The following is a 21,178-nucleotide window of genomic DNA, read 5'->3' as shown; positions in this document are numbered from 1 at the left end:
ACAACAAAGCCTTCCTTGAAAAGTTCGCAGATGAGAACGAGATTGAATCGGCCCCAATTAAGCAGTGGAGACAGAATCCTGCAAAGCACAAACATGAATCATCAGGTAAGTACTCTGTAGAATCATTGTCCTCTCCTTACTGTTATGTCGGGGCAATGATGTGTAGAATGTGGGGAATGCATGACTCTGCAAAGTTCACTATTGAAATGGTCCCTTTAATGGAAGATGTTGTCAACAATTATGTTATTGTCCAACAAATTAGCCACTGCAATTCTTGAATTTAGATCAAATTCATGCAAAACTACCAGGACCATTCCCCCTTTTTATTATAGTGCTTATATTATGGATATTCTTCGCTTTAATTTTGAATATCCGGTACTTGGATGGAGATGGACTCCCCAAGACCCTAAGCCAATCCAAATTTATCATCAGATGTTATGGAAGGCTCACTATAAAGACCATTTGTACCAAATATATAATGGTTTCATGTTGCCTATCTATTATGTTATTTTTGATAAGCCCGCCCCAAGGATTTCCGAGGAAGCAGAGATCAACTTAACAGCTGTAGGAAATTGGTTCGGGGAAGACATGTTCACATATATAAGGCTTTATGGTACCCTTGTAAGACCCCATGTCCTTCCTCTGTATGTACCCGATAAGTTGTTAGCTCGGGAATTGGCATACCAAATAACAACAGTACGAACATCAAAAACTCTTAGAACTTCTGAAAAGCAGGTATGGCCTACATTCACTTTGAGATGTGGTGTTTACACTCTCCATGATTATAAACACGCAGAAAAGGAGGTAGGAAAAATAAGCATGCTCAATCTTGCAACCATTCCTAATAGCCAATATGATCCAAGGAAAGTTGCCTATAATGTTCTTGAACAAGCCAAACTCACAAAGTTTGATCATGAAAAAGATGAATCTGATGACCTGTTTTCCTCAGCAGAATCATTATTTCAGGTAAAAACATTGGCCAAGATGAGATATAAAGATGAAGGGCTTTTAGAATTCAATGGGCTCAGAGAACAGAGGTTGCAAACTCTGCCTCTGGACTTATTAGCTACTACCCCAGCAATCCAGTCAAGCGAGCCTGAACAAAAAATTGTTGACAAACCTCCTGCTATGGAGAAGATTCTCGAAAAAGGAAAAGAGCCAGAATAGGAGAAAGAATAGGAACAGGACAGTGAACATATCGATATAGATACTCAGATTGATCCCAAACTCCTTAAAGAATGGCAACAATTTGATTCCATTATAAGCAATCCTGAAAGTTCACAAGGTTTCAGCACACCTCAAGTAACAGTTGGTCAGGAGACAGCAACAACTACGGTTCCAATTGAAGGAACCAGCGGCCTACCCACCAGCAAAGATGTAGAAATAATTCCTAAGGATCCATCCGATCAAATTGTTTTGCAGATAGAAGACATACCACCATTAGATGTCTTTTACAGTCCCAAACATAGGGCTGTAGTAAAAAGACAAAGGAAAAGGAGAAGACTTGATCAATCTTCCCTTTTACCAGCACAAACAGAGATGGCTAATGTGGTATGGAAAGAAGAATTCAATCCTTCCGAAGACCTCACAAAACTTTCTCAGTATGCCGGAGCCTACTCAGCAGCTACTATGGATAAAGCATCGGAAGTAAGCAATTTACTTAAGGAAAAAGACCAAACAATTGTTTCATTACAGTCATAGGTATATGAAAGACAACAAAAAATAGAACAGTTAGAACAACAACTATCAACACGACAGCAGATAACAACCAATTAAATGACCAATTGCTCAAGGAGAAGCAAAGGATAGATCAAAGCGCAGTACAGAAACAAAAAGAATTATCCGCAACATTGACCAAGCTGAAGACAATGAATGAACAAATGAGTAAGACAAAAGATGAGGAAATCGCTCAAATATCACACCAAGTAGAAAAGTTCAAGAGTCTTACTCAACCAGCAGACTTCAGGTCCGAAGCTCTCTAGATCAATAAAGCATTGGTTAAATAGCTAAATTTGTTATGTCATAATATTTCCCTTGTTGAGCCCCTCTGTGAGATTACTTCATCAATAATTGACAAATCAGTCGACGCCAAGTAGGATTTGGAATAGGCCGATGAGACTTTAACCAAATTTCTTGCTTGGCTAGAAACCAGTGAAGGGCAAGCCGCAAATCTGCCTAAAATTCTAGAGTCACACAAAGAGATTCTTTTCCTAGAATGATAGTCACAATTGATGAAAGCAGAAGAGAAACCTCAAGATGCAGATCAGTAACTAGTAATTTAATTGAGTTAATCAACGATACTCTTTATCTGTCTAACTTGATTTCACAGTGTACTCTAGGTAAATTGCCGTCAGCCAAAGTATTGGAACAAACATGTAATCAAGAATTGGAGAATAACGAAAGATATTTCGCCGGCATCCAAAGTTTAACTTGGGATACCTTTTGGTTTTTCCTAGTTAAACCATACAATCAAAGGGCAACACTCAAATGTTTAACCGATGCAATCGGTTACATGATTCCCGAAATCCATGATGCCACATATTCAGCCCAACTGCATTCTCGTCTGAGTCACCCTCCAGAATTGCAACCAATGCTTGCTATCTGCCAGCTCAAGCCAAAGGAAGATCGTTCGAAACAGTGAATCATGCTGCCGACTGCGAACATGCCTATTTCGAGGAGATTCTCATGATTTAGTTATACCACCTAATAGCATTTTTATTTCATAATTAGTTAGCTTAGATAGTATTTATACACCCTTTCATAGTTTTGGAAAGGGTCCTCAGTTTTTGTATAAACTCAAATCAGTAAGTCACACTATTGTGCTTCTGATATATTTTTATGAAGACTGGGCCAATATTCTGAATTTTAACGAAGAAAGCTTTGATGAGATGTGCACTATTGCTTTGTTGTGGAAGTGTTTCTAAGTTAGAAGAAGGAATTTGAATGCGATTGATATTGGGAGTGATCCAAATAACATATGGTACTATTATCTATGGTTTTGCTTCATTCTTTCATGTGAATCAACATTTATTTAATCTTGCTATCATTGGATATATGCATGTGTTTTAACAACAGTTCTTATACTTATCACTATTGAATGTCTAAGGAGTGTTATTCTTTCAATCATATTTATGTCAATGATATATGAAGAATAGTGTAATAATGTTTTCATGATTACTTTGTTCAACTACTTGAACAAAGTAATTATCATATGAATAAATGTCTTTGTTTACCAATAGAGTCATCTATATGCCTGTTTGTAGATAAAGATCATCAAACGTTACACTAAAGCAGAAATTTCCCGGGATAGGATAGTTGTTTATAATTTTACTTTTTAGATTAAATCATTCATCCATTATCATTATATATTAGAGAATCAACCACTTATCCATCCTATCTACAAATTATTGGGAAACTGGTCCCATTATTTCCAGTCGGAGCCACCACACCAAACGGAAAAGGAGCTGCCTTTAAGGTCCGGACCGGGTGGTTTTCCCCGATGTTGTTGCAACGATTTTCGAGGCATCAACATTTTTGGCGCTAGAAGGAGGGCATGAACTGTGAATGGTGAGCAAACCCAAGCCTATAACCCTTTCTGAGAGTAAATCTCCCTCCACCTCACCTCAAACCTCCCGTTTGCATGCTGGAACACCAGTATTCAAACGAGAAGAAGAGGAGTCAACTACCACTACTCAAACCCAACATACCTCAGAACGATTAAGCCCTGAGTCCCCTGAAGTTTAGTCTCTCATCCATAAACTTCAAGGCTTTTCAATATCACCACAGAAATCTGAGGTATCTCAAGGCAGTGAGACTTCACAATTCAATCCACCTCACCCTCTCACCAGACTTCAGAGTGGAAAGCTCGGTATTGAATCTACTGAATTGCCTTTACCCAAAAGTAAAAGGGCAAAAAAGAACACTGAAGGATCTGACAGTGAGACTTTCTCATCATCATCCTCCATCTCATCTTCTCCAGTGCGAAGTCAACCATCCACTCCCCCATTACACATTGTTGTTCAACAGGGATCAGGAACTTCAACATCCCAACCACCTCAAACCTCAATATCAACTCCTTCCCAAACATCTGGAATTTCATTGACAATATCATCTACTATTAATTTTACAATGGCTCAGAATCCATGGAGTAATCCTGGTGCGGTTACTATGCCTGCACCATTACATCCATTGCCAGCACATCCTGAAAAATGTTTGTCGAAATTTAATCCAGATGCAGGGATACAAGCCGACGAACATATTAACAATTTCATGTTATTAGTTAATTTAAAAGGAGTGACAGAGGAAGATGTTGTTGTTAGGCTTTTCCCTTATACCTTACAAGGATCAGCTGGGTCTTGGTATTTTTCCCTACCCTTTGGATCCATTACCAGTTGGAACATTTTTCAAGAACAGTTTCTGACTAAGTATGGCGATGACAGATCTTTAGCAACGTTAATTAATGATCTCTTGAATCTTAGGATAGAATCTAAAGAACCTATAAAGGAGTTCAACTCACGATTTAATAAACTCTTGAATAAAATTCCAACCCCCTCTAAACCAAGTGAGCAAATCAGAAGCAAATGGTATATAATAGCCCTACCTTCAAATATGGCTATTTTTGTAGATAGAGCTGCAAAACCAACTTTAGTTGAAAACATGAAAGAGGCGCTTGCTGTAGAGAAACACATTATTCCTTTAGAAAAGAAAGTTGCTCTTGAAGATAGAAAATCCAAAAAAGTTTCTTTCAAAGACGATTCAAAGAAAAAAATCCCTAAATATCCATATGATATGGAGGGTCTCCAAAAATTTCTCAAGGCTATGTCAAATGAAATGGTAGAAATCAAGAAGCAAGTAGCTGAGACTTCAACAAAAAGGCCATTTAGAAATTTTAAGAAACCTGAATCAAAACCACCAAATGCTATATCCAATGCAGATTCATATCCTAAAGAGGAAGAAGAAGATGAAACAATCTTGTCATCCGCGGAACCCGAAGAAGAGGAGACTGTTGAATGCCATGGGATGTGGGACTTTATTTTACCTAATTCCGATACAGAAAATGAACAAGAAGCTTTCCCTGTGACTACCAGGAGTAAGGGTACTTCTGAACCTGTTCAGACAACTTCGAAGAAAAGGAATGCAGGTACCACTACTACCAAAGAAAATGTTCCCACAAAGAAAGCTGCAGCCATACCATCCCAAAATCAGCCATCATCTTCAAATCTACCTTCAACATCTAAGACATTAGTAGTTACAAATTCTATGGACTACAATATTATCGAAGACATGAAGAAGACAAAGGCAAATATTACTATGTTTGAGCTTAGTAAACTCAAACATCAACATAAATTACTTCTTAAAGAGTTAAATGATGTACCTTCTTCTCCTCTTCCTAATGTTGTATTGTCCAAAGCTGCTAATGACTCAAGCCAACCACCTCCTGGTAGAGTAGAAGCTATTGATGATGTTTTAATTGGGGATAGATCGAATTCTCATACTCCTCATTTCCTCTTAACCTATGAGATCTATAATAGAAACCTACACAATTGTTTGATTGACTCAGGGGCTTCCTCTAATATAATGCCAGCTTCAGTTTGTTCAAAACTGAACATTGAACCCCAAAAGTCTGCAATTCATATTATACAATTGGATAGAACTAAGGTCCAGGTTTTAGGGGAAATCAACTCAGTGACTATGGTTTGATTTTGAGTAGAGACTGGTCTGAGAAACTCCATGGTTATATTTCCACTGATTGGTCCCATATGTGGCTACCCTATAAAGGAAAACCAAATTAGATCAAGATCGATTGGGAGAAACACATGACCCATACTGTTACTGAATTTGAACAAGAAAATCAACCAATAGCATTCAATAACAATATTTTGGGGAATTATTCATCCGAATCATTCTTTGGCAATTTCATCGCCCAACTATCTCCTTTCTCAGTTAATAATTTCACATCTCAAATTGAATTTTTTTCACAAACAGATAGATCAAGATGTGTTAATATTGCTGAAGAAACTGTAAATAAAATTGTTGATAATTCTTTATTTTGGTCACTATACTTTGATGGGTCTAAATCTAGTGAAGGTGCAGGAACAAGATGTATTTTAGTTAGTCCCGAGGGAGAAAAAATCAGGTTATCATGCAGATTGGAATTTGAATGCACAAACAATACAACCGAATATGAGGCCTTAGTTCAAGGACTCTACAAAGCAATTGGTCTTAAAGTTCAATATTTGAAAGTGTTCGGTGATTCAGAAATTGTTATAAAACAAGTTAGAAATACAATTCATTGCCTTTCTAGTCATCTCAAACACTATCAGTCTTTGGTGCAGGAACTCATATCTCAACTTTTAGCATTCAATATTTCTCCCATCCCTAGGTCCCAGAATGCAATAGCAGACCTACTAGATAATGTTGCTTCCAAATTCCTTCCATCCAAAGATTACAGCCCAGACAGATTTTCAGTAGAGTTAATTTTTAGACCATCAATTCCCGATAATATCACCAATTGGCGAGTGTTCAATCATGATGAATACATTTTAAATTTCTTGACTTCTGAGAAGTCCTATGATGATCAAATAATTGATAAAAGTGATCATGACCTTCAAATGAAGGAAAAGAAAGAAGAAAAATCAATACCTAAACCAGTGGTCAAGCTTGAAGATCTTTATGATATTAAACACAGGTTTAAACAGGTGACCAATTCAAAGCTCTAAAGTTCGACTTTACGATTTGAATTGATAAACTTAGGTACTGAGGAAAATCCTCAAAACATCGATTTGGGATTAGGACTTTCTTCAGAAGAAAGAATTGCATTCGTTAGATTATTGCAAAAAATAAATATGTCTTCGCTTGTTAATATGATGATTTGAAAACATACGATGCATCAATCATTCAACATACTATTCCAATGCTTTCCGAACAAAAGCTAGTGAAACAGAAGTTAAGGAAGATTCATCCTAACATAGAGAGTCAAATAAAGGCTGAACTAAATAAACCCTTGAAGGCTAAGATAATTTTTCCTGTTAGACATTCAAACTAGGTGTCTAATATGGTGCCAGTAAGAAAGAAAAATGGCGACATTAGGATTTGTATCGATTTAAGAAATCTTAACAAGGCAAGCCAAAAGGATAACTTCCCTTTACCTACCATGGAGTAGACACTCAATTCGGTAGCTGGTTCTGAGTTAATGTCCTTTTTAGATGGTTTTTCAGGATATAACCAAATTTTGGTTCATCTTGATGATAAGCTTAAAACTACCTTTAGAACTAAGTGGGTAACTTATGCTTACCAAAAAATGCCTTTTGGACTTATCAATGCTGGAGCTACATTCTAGAGAGCAATGGACATAGTATTCAAAGGATTGATCAATAAATCAGTAGTTGTCTATTTAGATGATATTACTGTATTTTCCAAGAAAAGATCTAATCATTTACATGATTTGAAACAAATCTTTGAACGCTGCAGAAGGTATGGTATCTCACTTAATCCAAAGAAGTCCTTTTTTTCTCTTAATCAAGGAAAGCTTTTGGGCTTCATTGTTTCAAAGGATGGTATTTATATTGATCCAGGTAGAATCAAAGAGATTTCTGATATTCCATTCCCTCATAATAAAAAATCCATGCAGTCATTTTTGGGTCAAATTAACTTTGTAAAAAGAATTGTTCCAGTTTTTTCCCAGATTATTTTACCATTGCAAACGATGATCAAGAAAAATTCAGCATTTAAATGGGGATTTGCAGAGAAAGAGGCATTTGATTCTATCAAACAATCAATTATAAATGCCCCTGATTTAAGCACTCCTAATTTTTCAAATCATTTCATACTATATACCCTCACATCCGCTTCGTCTTATGCAGCAATGCTGACTCAGATTAATGATCAAAACTTGGAAGCACCAATCTCATTTTACAACTCAAATCTTCAAGGTGCTGAACTTAATTACTCGGAAGTTGAAAAACAAGCCTTTGCTGTGTACAAAGCCATAAAACACTACAAACCCTTTCTCTTAAAAGCTCACACAAAAGTTATAGTTCCTTTTTCAGCAGTAAGACAATTACTAGTTCAAAGGGAATTAGGAGAAAAGAGAGCAAATTGGGTCACAACATTACAAGAATATGACTTAGAAATCAAGCCAACAAAGATTGTCAAAGGCCAAGGTTTTTGCAGGTTGTTAGCAGGAGCATCCAATATTCAGGAACCTGAAGGTACAAAAGATACTGAAGAAATCAATCAGATAAGTATCACAGATCCTGAATCGCAATATGCAGATCTGATTTTCTATTTAAAAAATGGATACGCTCCTTCTAATCTTTCCTATAAAAACAAACGTGCCATTAGATTGAAAGCGAAAAACTTCATAATTGTAAATGATGTATTGTTTAGGCGAAATTATGATTCAATTTTATTAAGATGTTTAGAAAAACCTGAAGCGCAAAAGGTTTTGCAGGAGCTACATGACGGACTAGCAGGAGGACATTTTGGAGCTGACACAACAGCTCACAAAATCATTCATGCTAGATATTATTGGCCCACCTTGTTCAGAGATACTCATGAATACGTAAGGAAATGCCAAAATTGTTAAACCACTAGTGGAAGACAAAGGAAGCCAACTTTCCCTTTGCAACCAGTTAACATTGAACAACCTTTTGAACAATGGGGATTGGACATCATTGGGGAAATCACTCCATATTCATCCAAACAGCATAGGTACATCCTTACAACCACTAATTACTTCACTAAGTGGGTTGAAGAAATTCGTTTGGTAGGCTAGCTGAAAACATTAAAATGATTTATCTATTGACACATTCATCAGGGGAGACTTTTCCAACTTAGCTTTATAATGACTCCTTTGTCATAGGTAGAGCCTCTGTTGCCAGCAAACGTCTATAGTCTCGACAGGGATACCTTTTTGACCATTTGATCATTCATTATTCCATCCATTTCAGAGTATAATAAAAAAGAATGAATCCAAAAATATGTCTCCATATTTTTATTTTTTCTTATTTTGTAAGATAAAAAGCCATTGTCCTGGTTTGGTGGCCAGCTGTTTAGACAATGCCATTCACTGGTTGTAATTTAACTGAACAAGTTGGCTCGTGATGAGACCCCTTGTCTTATAATTAGAAGCCATTACCCTGTTTTGGTATGCAGTATTGGTAATGTCAGTTGAACTATTCCCCTTATGATCATGGTAAGCATGTTGTAATAAGACCTCTTATCTTTTATATCATGTATATTTTAGAATTACACTCTGAGTAATTATAAACTTTTATGAATGGGATGAACAATTTTCTCCTTAAGAGAACATGGATGACAGGGTAAGAGTTGAATATGCTAAGATTGAATCAGTTTATGTTTTGTATTGATAACCGTTTTCAGGCTAGATGAAAACATTAAAATGATTTATCTATTGACGCATTCTCCCCTGATGACAACAGCAGGAACGTCAAAAAGTCTTAGAACTTCTAAAACGAAGGTATGGCCTACATTCCCTTTGAGATGTGGTGTTTACACTCTCCATGATTATAAACATGCAGAAAAGGAGGCAGGAAAAATAAACATGCTCAATCTTGCAACCATTCTTAACAGCCAATATGATCCAAGGAAAGTTTCCTATAACGTTCTTGAACAAGCCAAACTCACAAAGTTTGATCATGAAAAAGATGAATCTGATGACCTGTTTTCCTCAACAGAATCATTATTTCAGGTAAAAACATTGGCCAAGATGAGATATAAAGATGAAGGGCTGGTAGAATTCAATAGGCTCAGAGAACAGAGGTTGCAAACTCTGCCTCTGGACTTATTAGCTACTACCCCAGCAATCCAGTCAAGCGAGCCTGAACAACAAATTGTTGACAAACCTCCTGCTATGGAGAAGATTCCCGAAAAAGGAAAAGAGCCAGAACAGGAGAAAGAATAGGAACAAGACAGTGAACATATCGATATAGATACTCAGATTGATCCCAAACTCCTTAAAGAATGGCAACAATTTGATTCCATTATAAATAATCCTAAAAGTTCACAAGGTTTCAGCACACCTCAAGTAACAATTGGTCAGGAAACATCAACAACTACGGTTCAATTGAAGGAACCATTATTATTGGGAAACCGGTACCCTTATTTCCAGTCCGAGCCACCACACCAAACGGAAAAGGAGATGCATTTAAGGTCCGGACTCGGTGGTTTTCCCCGATGTTGTTGCAGCGATTTTCGAGGCATCAACAGAACCCAAATGTTTTGGAAGAAAATATGAGTTGTTTGTTCAGCTGTATTTTTCTTTTTACATGGTTTTATTATACACATTTTATTGAACCTGTCTACAACTACATACAAGTAATCATGACCTTTCCTTGACGATGGAAGACCTCCTACAAAAATCCATTGAGATACTCTCCCATGGATATGAAGGTACTAGAAATGGAATGTACAATCCTAATTTCCTATTACTAGGCTTACTTGTTGCACACAAAGAACATCCTCTAATGAAACGAGATACATTATCAAATATGCATGGCCAATAACAATACCTTTGGAGATTCGCTATTGTCTTTCCTACACCAAAGTGTCCAGCAATCAATGAAGTGTGCGCCTCCCTTATGATATTATTTCTTTCTCCCTGTGGAATACAAAACTTGCCCAAGTGATATAAAAAATTGTTATGTACATGGTAATCCAACTCTTCAATTTGGTTTCCTTGACTCAAGCTTGCATACACATCTCGAAATTCATTATCATATGCATATTTATCAATGTAACTTTCATGCAAAACATAATTATTCTTGCGGATAAAAGATGAATTTATAATAGGCCTAGAAAGCATATAAGCTGCCTTATTGTAGATTACCTTTTTATATTTGATAACCAAATGAAACTGTTGTAGAAAACCCATCCATCTGAAGTGTCATGATTGCTGCAACTTTGACTGTGACTGTAAGTACTGCAATGGTTGATGGTTGGTATGCATAATGGTCTCCTTTCCCATCAAGTAGTGTTTCCATTTTTTTACATTATGTATCAATGTGTAAAGTTATTTTTCATAAGTATGATAGTTAGTCACAACTCCATTAAAAATTTCAGAATGAAATGAAATGGGCTTACCATGCCGCATAAGAACTTCTCCCATGGCGTAACCACTAGCATCCATTTGAATCTCAAATCGTTGTCTAAGATCCGGAAGAGCCAATACCAATGTTGAACTAATATTTTGCTTCAAAGCATCAAATGATTTTTGCTGTACATCTCTCTAATGGAATACTTTCTTAACACTAGTCAATGCATGTAATGGTGTTGCAATGGAAGAAAATTAGCAATAAATTTCCTCCAATATTGTGTTTCCCCTAAAAAGCTTCTTACCTTTGTAATTGTATTGGGCTTGGGCCAATTCAGAATGAACCCAACTTTAGAGGGGTCTATCTTCAGCTCACCTCCTCCAACAATGTGTCCTAAATACACTGAAGAAGTCTTGCCAAATTCACACTTTGACATCTTTAAAAACAATAGTTCTTTTCTCAAGACATCAAGTACTTTGTTTACATGCATGACATGTTCATCTCTAGATTTGCTAAATATGAGAATATCATCCAAGTACACAATGACAAGGTCATCTAGAAATGGTCTCAATACATCATTCATAACTCTCATGAGAGTAGATGGAGCATTTGTAAGACCGAAAGGCATAACAAGCCACTCAAACAATCATTGTTTAGTTTTAAATGTGGTTTTCCAAATGTCCTCTTCAACTATTCTAACTTGATGATAACCACTTCGTAAGTCTAACTTAGTGAAATACTTTGCATACCTCAACTGATGAAGTAAATCATCAATTCTTGGGAGTGGATACCGGTTCTTTACCGTGATTTTTTCAGTGCACGGAAATCCACACACATGCGCTAAGTCTCGTTTTTCTTTGGCACCAAAACAATGGGCGAACCACATGGCGAAGTAGATGGGCGTATGATATGTTTGTTCAGCAATTCTTGAATTTTCTTCTTGATTTCCATGCTCTCCATAATCGACATGCGATCCATGCCAATGTTTGTAAGTGGAAAATCCTGCTGCAGCTGTATCTCATGTTGAATTCCCCTCTTGGGAGGTAACCCCTTTGGTTCCTGAAACATCTCGCCATGCTTGCTTACTACATCAAACAAATAAGATTTTAATTTTTCATCACAACCTTCAAAGGATTCATAATCAATATCATTATTTATCTTGATCATGAGAAGCACAAAATTTTTACTTGCATTTACTAGTCTCTTCATCTCACCTGCATTAACCAAAGAAATGTTTAGCTTTTTGCGATGGGCTCTCACAATGTACTCCACCCCATTCTTGAGCAATAAGTATTTGTTCTCATGGCGATAAAATACGGCTTTCCGATCATACAAATAAGGACTACCCAAAATGATTCCTGATATGTCAAGTGGAACTATATCTAACTCAACTTCATCAATGAACTTTTCAGTAATGGCGAACTTGAATAAGCACTTCCTTTTAAACTGTAATTTGCATTAGTGACTATCCAACCCAATGGATATGGCTTATGATGAGGTACAATTTCAAGGTTAAGCATTTTGACCAAGTATTTTGAAATTAAGTTTGTTTGTGACCCACTATCAAAGAATGCATCAATCTTTGTATGATTTGAAATCACTCTTACATGGAATAATTCTATTCTTGATTCTTCATTTGGAATGTTGTTTTGACTGTGTGAGGAACTAGTGCTTGCAACAACTTATTTTCCTTTTGTGACTATGGTTGAAATCTTGGTCTCATCACGATTATATGATCCAAGGTCATGTTGTGTGGTAGCGGTCGTCTTTTGTTTTCCCTTATTGTTTTGTTTCTTAGGCCTTAGTTCAGGATGTAATTTCCAACAATGGGCTTCATCATGCCCAAGTTTGGAACAATGTTGGCATATGGTTTTCTCCCCTTCTTTATTCACACTTGCATTCTTTTTTCTCTTCCATTTTCCTCCCTTCTCTTTCACCTTACCCTTGAAAGGCTTCTTCTTACTACCCTCTTCCTGAATGTTCTTTCTCCTTGCTTCAAGGTGTGTGGCTTGCACACATACCTCATCCAAATTGTTTGGATTGAACATAAGGATAGTATGTTTCAAATAGGAATATAAACCCCCAACATATTTCAATAGTGTATCTTGGGAATTCAAATTTACTCCTAACAACAAAGCCCTCTTTCTAAACTCCTGGGTATAGTCTTGGACTGTTTGTCCTTTAAGCTACCTAAAATTCTGCCAACTGATAATGGCTTTTTGCATCTATGCTAAAGGGTAAAATTTTCTTTTAATTGTAGAAACAAATTCAATCCAAGAAATGGATATCTTACCATGAATTCACATTTCCTCTTGAGTCTTTTCTTCCCACCAGACTAATGCTACTCCTTCTAGCCTCAATGAAGCCAACTGGATCTTTATGTCATCTTCTTGAAGGTTCTGAATTATGCAGTATACCTTCGAATTGTCGAATCCAATTATCTAACTTTTCTACATGCACTTCACCATTGTACATGGGAAGTTCAAACTTAATGTCCAATTTGAGTAAGGTAGTTTTTCCTTTTAGGGTTTGGGAATGAGTATGGACAGTTTTTGTAGTGGAAGTGAAGATGTTGTTGTTTGAGATGTTGAGGATGATGAAGATGATGGGTAAGATGATGAAGATGGTGGAGGGATGTGGCTTTCCTCCATTACCCTTTGAATCCTTCTTATCATCTTTTTTCTCTCCTGAGCTTCCTTCTCCATGTAGAGGATTAGAACTCTCTCCAACCATTCTAGTGTTCCTCTCTTCATAGAGGACTCTAACCATGTCAGTCAAGTCATAGAAATCTTTCTTGAATGCTTCCTCTTTTTAAAGGACTTCAGTATCTCTTGTTCTTGACATGATGGTTGTGGATTTAGGCTCAGTTTTTGGTACTGCTTGTACCTCTTCAATCTCAATTGAAGGCAAAACTTGAGGTGTTTCAAGTGCAGCTGGAATTGGAACTTTGGGTGGAGATTGTGGCCTTGTGGCTCTCCTTCTTCTAGGAATTACCTCAAGAGTTGCAACCAACAGTTTCCCTTCTCCTCTCTGCAACTTTAACCTTGTAAGCATCACAATTTTGCAACCATTAAAACCCTACTTGCACAAAACTCAAGCAATCAAGCAAATAAACCTTTTCTCTGATACCAACTTGATCTATTATTGAATGTTAGTTTTGTTGTGCTAATTTCAATTATAGATTTATAAACAAATGCTTGTCCATTTCTTCCTATGCATAGGTTTCCTTAGGTTGTTTGTGATTGGAAACATGTAAATTTTATCAAGTTTTAATGTGACATTCATGAAAAAAATAGCATAAAAGACAAGTCTTGAACAAAAGCAATAAAAAGTACAACAAACCGTCAATTGAACACTTAACACAGTGTTTTGATGGAATTCACCCCTCCTGGCTACATCTCCTTGGTCCAACTCCCATGGCTTGGTTCTCTATTAGCTCAATATGGAAAAAATGATGTTTATAAAGCTCTATTACTCCTGAGACCTGTTTCAATGTGTTCAGAATGTCGAAATTAGCTAGGAACACCTTTTCCTGAGTTCCATTTGGTCGAAAAATGCTCCAGTTATGACTCAAACTGTTTTTCCTAGAAAACCTCCTCCAAAACTGGAGGAACTCTAGTTAAGTTCACTAAACTTGGAGAAACCTCCCAATCTGGTGGTACAGCCAAAACTGTTGCCGAATTAAACTCCGCTTAACTGATAGTTTTATTAGTGTTAATTATGGATTAATTGGAGGTTAATGGCAGATTAGCGCAATAAGCATGATTAGTCTAACTGTTACCCTGATGGTCTTGGAGGAGGCGGACACTTGGTGTGGCTTCCAACATGGTTTCTGCTAATGCTTCTGAAACCGTTAGCCTGACGGTTTCCGCGGAGGTGTCACATGGTGGCATTAACCGTGAGGGTTATGGTTTATGTTGTGTGTTATCCACCATTTGGAAATGGTTTGATGTCACCATTGGGTTGTTCACATGTGAGGGCTGTCCCTCCTAACCGCCAACTCCAAAACAGTTACACAATAAATATATGCGATGACCCACTACGGTTAAGAAATTGTGGTGTGGTATAATGGTATGGTGCTTGGACTATGCAGATGAGGTCGCAGGGTCAAACCCCGATGCCTCCATAAAAATTTTGATGCGTAACAACCCAACCTTTAGGGAGGGACACGTGGCAGCCTTTGGGCTTGCCACTTGTCCCATCTTCATTGGTTCAATTCAAACCACTAGAAATGTGCCATGTCACCAACCTGATAACCAGCCACAATATGACACTTGGCAAGCTCCAAGTGGATGTTGACCGAACTTTTACCTTGCACAGTCACTTGCCACGTCAGTAGTATGGACTGCTGACTGTGAATTTTTTATTATAAATTTCCCCTGTTTGACAAAGCAGACAGAACTCAATAACTTCCTCATACAAACTTGATTTTCAGTGAAACGAATTGCGTTAGAATCGTTTTGCCGAGACAGACATATTCGTTTAGGTTTCGAGCCATTACGAGAACTTTGATTTTTGAGCTAAATAATAAGTCCCTGATTAGTTGATAACCATGTGGTTATTTCCCCTTCAAGGAAATGTTCTCCTTCAGAGAACTCTCACATAAAAATAACATGACAACTTACAATCATCATGTAAACTACAACAATACAAAAATTCTTATACAAAGACCCTGTTATTACCCCAGGAAACTCTCCTAGGTTGTATATCAGAGATGCTTGGGAACATTACAAAATCAACAAAAATGTTGGAAAATTGGTGGATGAATGAAAGAAATGCTGCATATTCAAGCCAGATAACCACTTCTACTATGTTTAACCCCAAACATGGGTGAACATGTTCCGGATTTAAGCAGGAACGCAATAGATTACAGAGATAACCATAAATACAGAGATGCGATAACCATAAAAACAGAGATGCAGCGGAAATAATACTTCATTTCATTAATGGAGAATACTGAAATATGCTTACAAATAGAAATAACCCAGCTAGGGTGATGGTAGCTTATCTCTGAGAAGAGATGTGTCGGCTACATGCCTCTCAACTGTTTCGAAGTGTCTTTACAATGAGGCTCGAAGGCCTATTTATTATTGAGAAACAATGGAAAACCCTTCACATTCCAAAACCTAACCCTAGAAGATGAAACGCCAAATTGTGGGCCCCGTTTTGGGGTGAGTTGGACAACCAACTTCTCGGGGTTGCGAATTGGTCGTATTATCTCCGTTTGACGTGCATGATAGCCCGTTGGAAAGATCTCTCCGAGGACTACGACCAGAAAGGTGATCTTTAACAAAAAAATCGCTGGCGGTGGATTTCCCAAAAAAAGTCGTTTAGGGCCTCAAAACGGCTCCGGAAGTTTAGGACCCGAAAAACTGCTAAAAATAGTAAACTGTGCTATAATTAAGGAAACCAAAAAGCTGAAAGAGACAATTGTGGGGGTCCAAATGGGATAGGTGGGTGGCCACCAACGTCCACCTGGATCATTCCTCCCCCCTTAGGAAGCAATGGTCCCCATTGCGTTGAGTTCCTCCCTGAGATGAGGAAGCTTCTGCTGAGTTGGGTCTCTAGTGAGCTGTTCTGCAATCTCTGATGTGTCCAAAAATGGTGGGAAGCATGGTCGGCGATGGTCCACATTGAACAATCGGTGCAAGCGAAGGAATGGAGGAATGTTGTGCTTCAAAGCGTTGTTTCCCACAGGGTAATGGATTCTAATTATAAGACAAGGGGTCTCATTTCGAGCCAACTTGTTCAGTTAAATTACAACCAGTGAATGGCATTGTCTAAACAGCTGGCCACCAAACCAGGACAATGGCTTTTTATCTTACAAAATAAGAAAAAAGAAAAAGTGATACAAAAATATGGAGACATATTTTTGGATTCATTCTTTTTTATTATACTCTGAAATGGATGGAATAATGAATGATCAAATGGTTAAAAGGTATCCCTGTCGAGACTATAGACGTTTGCTGGCAACAGAGGCTCTACCTATGACAAAGGAGTCATTATAAAGCTAAGTTGGAAAAGTCTTTTGAGAAATTAATTAAAATACTTAAACTTTCTTAATCTGGAAATCTCATCTAATAGAAGAATTCTAATATAACTAGATAATCATAAATCCTGAATATAGTAATAACTATTTCTGCTATTTTCTTCTCTTGTTAAAATTAAATACATTCTAAGTTTTAAAATAGCCTTAATTGGTTGATAATGATAAAACAAAAGACTTTTCCAACTTAGCTTTATAATGACTCCTTTGTCATAGGTAGAGCCTCTATTGCCAGCAAACGTCTATAGTCTCGACAGGGATACCTTTTTGACCATTTGATCATTCATTATTCCATCCATTTCAGAGTATAATAAAAAAGAATGAATCCAAAAATATGTCTCCATATTTTTATTTTTTCTTATTTTGTAAGATAAAAAGCCATTGTCCTGGTTTGGTGGCCAGCTGTTTAGACAATGCCATTCACTGGTTGTAATTTAACTGAACAAGTTGGCTCGTGATGAGACCCCTTGTCTTATAATTAGAAGCCATTACCCTGTTTTGGTATGCAGTATTGGTAATGTCAGTTGAACTATTCCCCTTATGATCATGGTAAGCATGTTGTAATAAGACCTCTTATCTTTTATATCATGTATATTTTAGAATTACACTCTGAGTAATTATAAACTTTTATGAATGGGATGAACAATTTTCTCCTTAAGAGAACATGGATGACAGGGTAAGAGTTGAATTTGCTAAGATTGAATCAGTTTATGTTTTGTATTGATAACCGTTTTCAGGCTAGATGAAAACATTAAAATGATTTATCTATTGACGCATTCTCCCCTGATGACAACAACAGGAACATCAAAAACTCTTAGAACTTCTAAAACGAAGGTATGGCCTACATTCCCTTTGAGATGTGGTGTTTACACTCTCCATGATTATAAACATGCAGAAAAGGAGGCAGGAAAAATAAACATGCTCAATCTTGCAACCATTCTTAACAGCCAATATGATCCAAGGAAAGTTTCCTATAACGTTCTTGAACAAGCCAAACTCAAAAAGTTTGATCATGAAAAAGATGAATCTGATGACCTGTTCTCCTCAACAGAATCATTATTTCAGGTAAAAACATTGGCCAAGATGAGATATAAAGATGAAGGGCTGGTAGAATTCAATAGGCTCAGAGAACAGAGGCTGCAAACTCTGCCTCTGGACTTATTAGCTACTACCCCAGCAATCCAGTCAAGCGAGGCTGAACAACAAATTGTTGATAAACCTCCTGCTATGGAGAAGATTCCCGAAAAAGGAAAAGAGCCAGAACAGGAGAAAGAATAGGAACAAGACAGTGAACATATCGATATAGATACTCAGATTGATCTCAAACTCCTTAAAGAATGGCAACAATTTGATTCCATTATAAATAATCCTAAAAGTTCACAAGGTTTCAGCACACCTCAAGTAACAATTGGTCAGGAAACATCAACAACTACGGTTCAATTGAAGGAACCATTATTATTGGGAAACCGGTACCCTTATTTCCAGTCAGAGCCACCACACCAAACGGAAAAGGAGATGCATTTAAGGTCCGGACTGGGTGGTTTTCCCCGATGTTGTTGCAGCGATTTTCGAGGCATCAACAGAACCCAAATGTTTTGGAAGAAAATATGAGTTGTTTGTTCAGCTGTATTTTTCTTTTTACATGGTTTTATTATACACATTTTATTGAACCTGTCTACAACTACATACAAGTAATCATGACCTTTCCTTGACGATGGAAGACCTCCTACAAAAATCCATTGAGATACTCTCCCATGGATATGAAGGTACTAGAAATGGAATGTACAATCCTAATTTCCTATTACTAGGCTTACTTGTTGCACACAAAGAACATCCTCTAATGAAACGAGATACATTATCAAATATGCATGGCCAATAACAATACCTTTGGAGATTCGCTATTGTCTTTCCTACACCAAAGTGTCCAGCAATCAATGAAGTGTGCGCCTCCCTTATGATATTATTTCTTTCTCCCTGTGGAATACAAAACTTGCCCAAGTGATATAAAAAATTGTTATGTACATGGTAATCCAACTCTTCAATTTGGTTTCCTTGACTCAAGCTTGCATACACATCTCAAAATTCATTATCATATGCATATTTATCAATGTAACTTTCATGCAAAACATAATTATTCTTGCGGATAAAAGATGAATTTATAATAGGCCTAGAAAGCATATAAGCTGCCTTATTGTAGATTACCTTTTTATATTTGATAACCAAATGAAACTGTTGTAGAAAACCCATCCATCTGAAGTGTCATGATTGCTGCAACTTTGACTGTGACTGTAAGTACTGCAATGGTTGATGGTTGGTATGGATAATGGTCTCCTTTCCCATCAAGTAGTGTTTCCATTTTTTTACATTATGTATCAATGTGTAAAGTTCTTTTTCATAAGTATGATAGTTAGTCACAACTCCATTAAAAATTTCAGAATGAAATGAAATGGGCTTACCATGCCGCATAAGAACTTCTCCCATGGCGTAACCACTAGCATCCATTTGAATCTCAAATCGTTGTCTAAGATCCGGAAGAGCCAATACCAATGTTGAACTAATATTTTGCTTCAAAGCATCAAATGCTTTTTGCTGTACATCTCTCTAATGGAATACTTTCTTAACACTAGTCAATGCATGTAATGGTGTTGCAATGGAAGAAAATTAGCAATAAATTTCCTCCAATATTGTGTTGCCCCTAAAAAGCTTCTTACCTTTGTAATTGTATTGGGCTTGGGCCAATTCAGAATGAACCCAACTTTAGAGGGGTCTATCTTCAGCTCACCTCCTCCAACAATGTGTCCTAAATACACTGAAGAAGTCTTGCCAAATTCACACTTTGACATCTTTAAAAACAATAGTTCTTTTCTCAAGACATCAAGTACTTTGTTTACATGCATGACATGTTCATCTCTAGATTTGCTAAATATGAGAATATCATCCAAGTACACAATGACAAGGTCATCTAGAAATGGTCTCAATACATCATTCATAACTCTCATGAGAGTAGATGGAGCATTTGTAAGACCGAAAGGCATAACAAGCCACTCAAACAATCATTGTTTAGTTTTAAATGTGGTTTTCCAAATGTCCTCTTCAACTATTCTAACTTGATGATAACCACTTCGTAAGTCTAACTTAGTGAAATACTTTGCATACCTCAACTGATGAAGTAAATCATCAATTCTTGGGAGTGGATACCGGTTCTTTACCGTGATTTTTTCAGTGCACGGAAATCCACACACATGCGCTAAGTCTCGTTTTTCTTTGGCACCAAAACAATGGGTGAACCACATGGCGAAGTAGATGGGCGTATGATATGTTTGTTCAGCAATTCTTGAATTTTCTTCTTGATTTCCATGCTCTCCATAATCGACATGCGATCCATGCCAATGTTTGTAAGTGGAAAATCCTGCTGCAGCTGTATCTCATGTTGAATTCCCCTCTTGGGAGGTAACCCCTTTGGTTCCTGAAACATCTCGCCATGCTTGCTTACTACATCAAACAAATGAGATTTTAATTTTTCATCACAACCTTCAAAAGATTCATAATCAATATCATTATTTATCTTGATCATGAGAAGCACAAAATTTTTACTTGCATTTACTAGTCTCTTCATCTCACCTGCATTAACCAAAGAAATGTTCAGCTTTTTGCGATGGGCTCTCACAATGTACTCCACCCCATTCTTGAGCAATAAGTATTTGTTCTCATGGCGATAAAATACGGCTTTCCCATCATACAAATAAGGACTACCCAAAATGATTCCTGATATGTCAAGTGGAACTATATCTAACTCAACTTCATCAATGAACTTTTCAGTAATGGCGAACTTGAATAAGCACTTCCTTTTAAACTGTAATTTGCATTAGTGACTATCCAACCCAATGGATATGGCTTATGATGAGGTACAATTTCAAGGTTAAGCATTTTGACCAAGTATTTTGAAATTAAGTTTGTTTGTGACCCACTATCAAAGAATGCATCAATCTTTGTATGATTTGAAATCACTCTTACATGGAATAATTCTATTCTTGATTCTTCATTTGGAATGTTGTTTTGACTGTGTGAGGAACTAGTG

This window comes from Pinus tabuliformis, chromosome 1_2 (assembly GCF_031772625.1).
Source record: "Pinus tabuliformis cultivar Carrire ecotype Pingquan chromosome 1_2, CPIR1, whole genome shotgun sequence".
NCBI classification, from domain to species: Eukaryota; Viridiplantae; Streptophyta; class Pinopsida; order Pinales; family Pinaceae; genus Pinus; species Pinus tabuliformis.
This window is presented reverse-complemented; position numbering follows the sequence as displayed.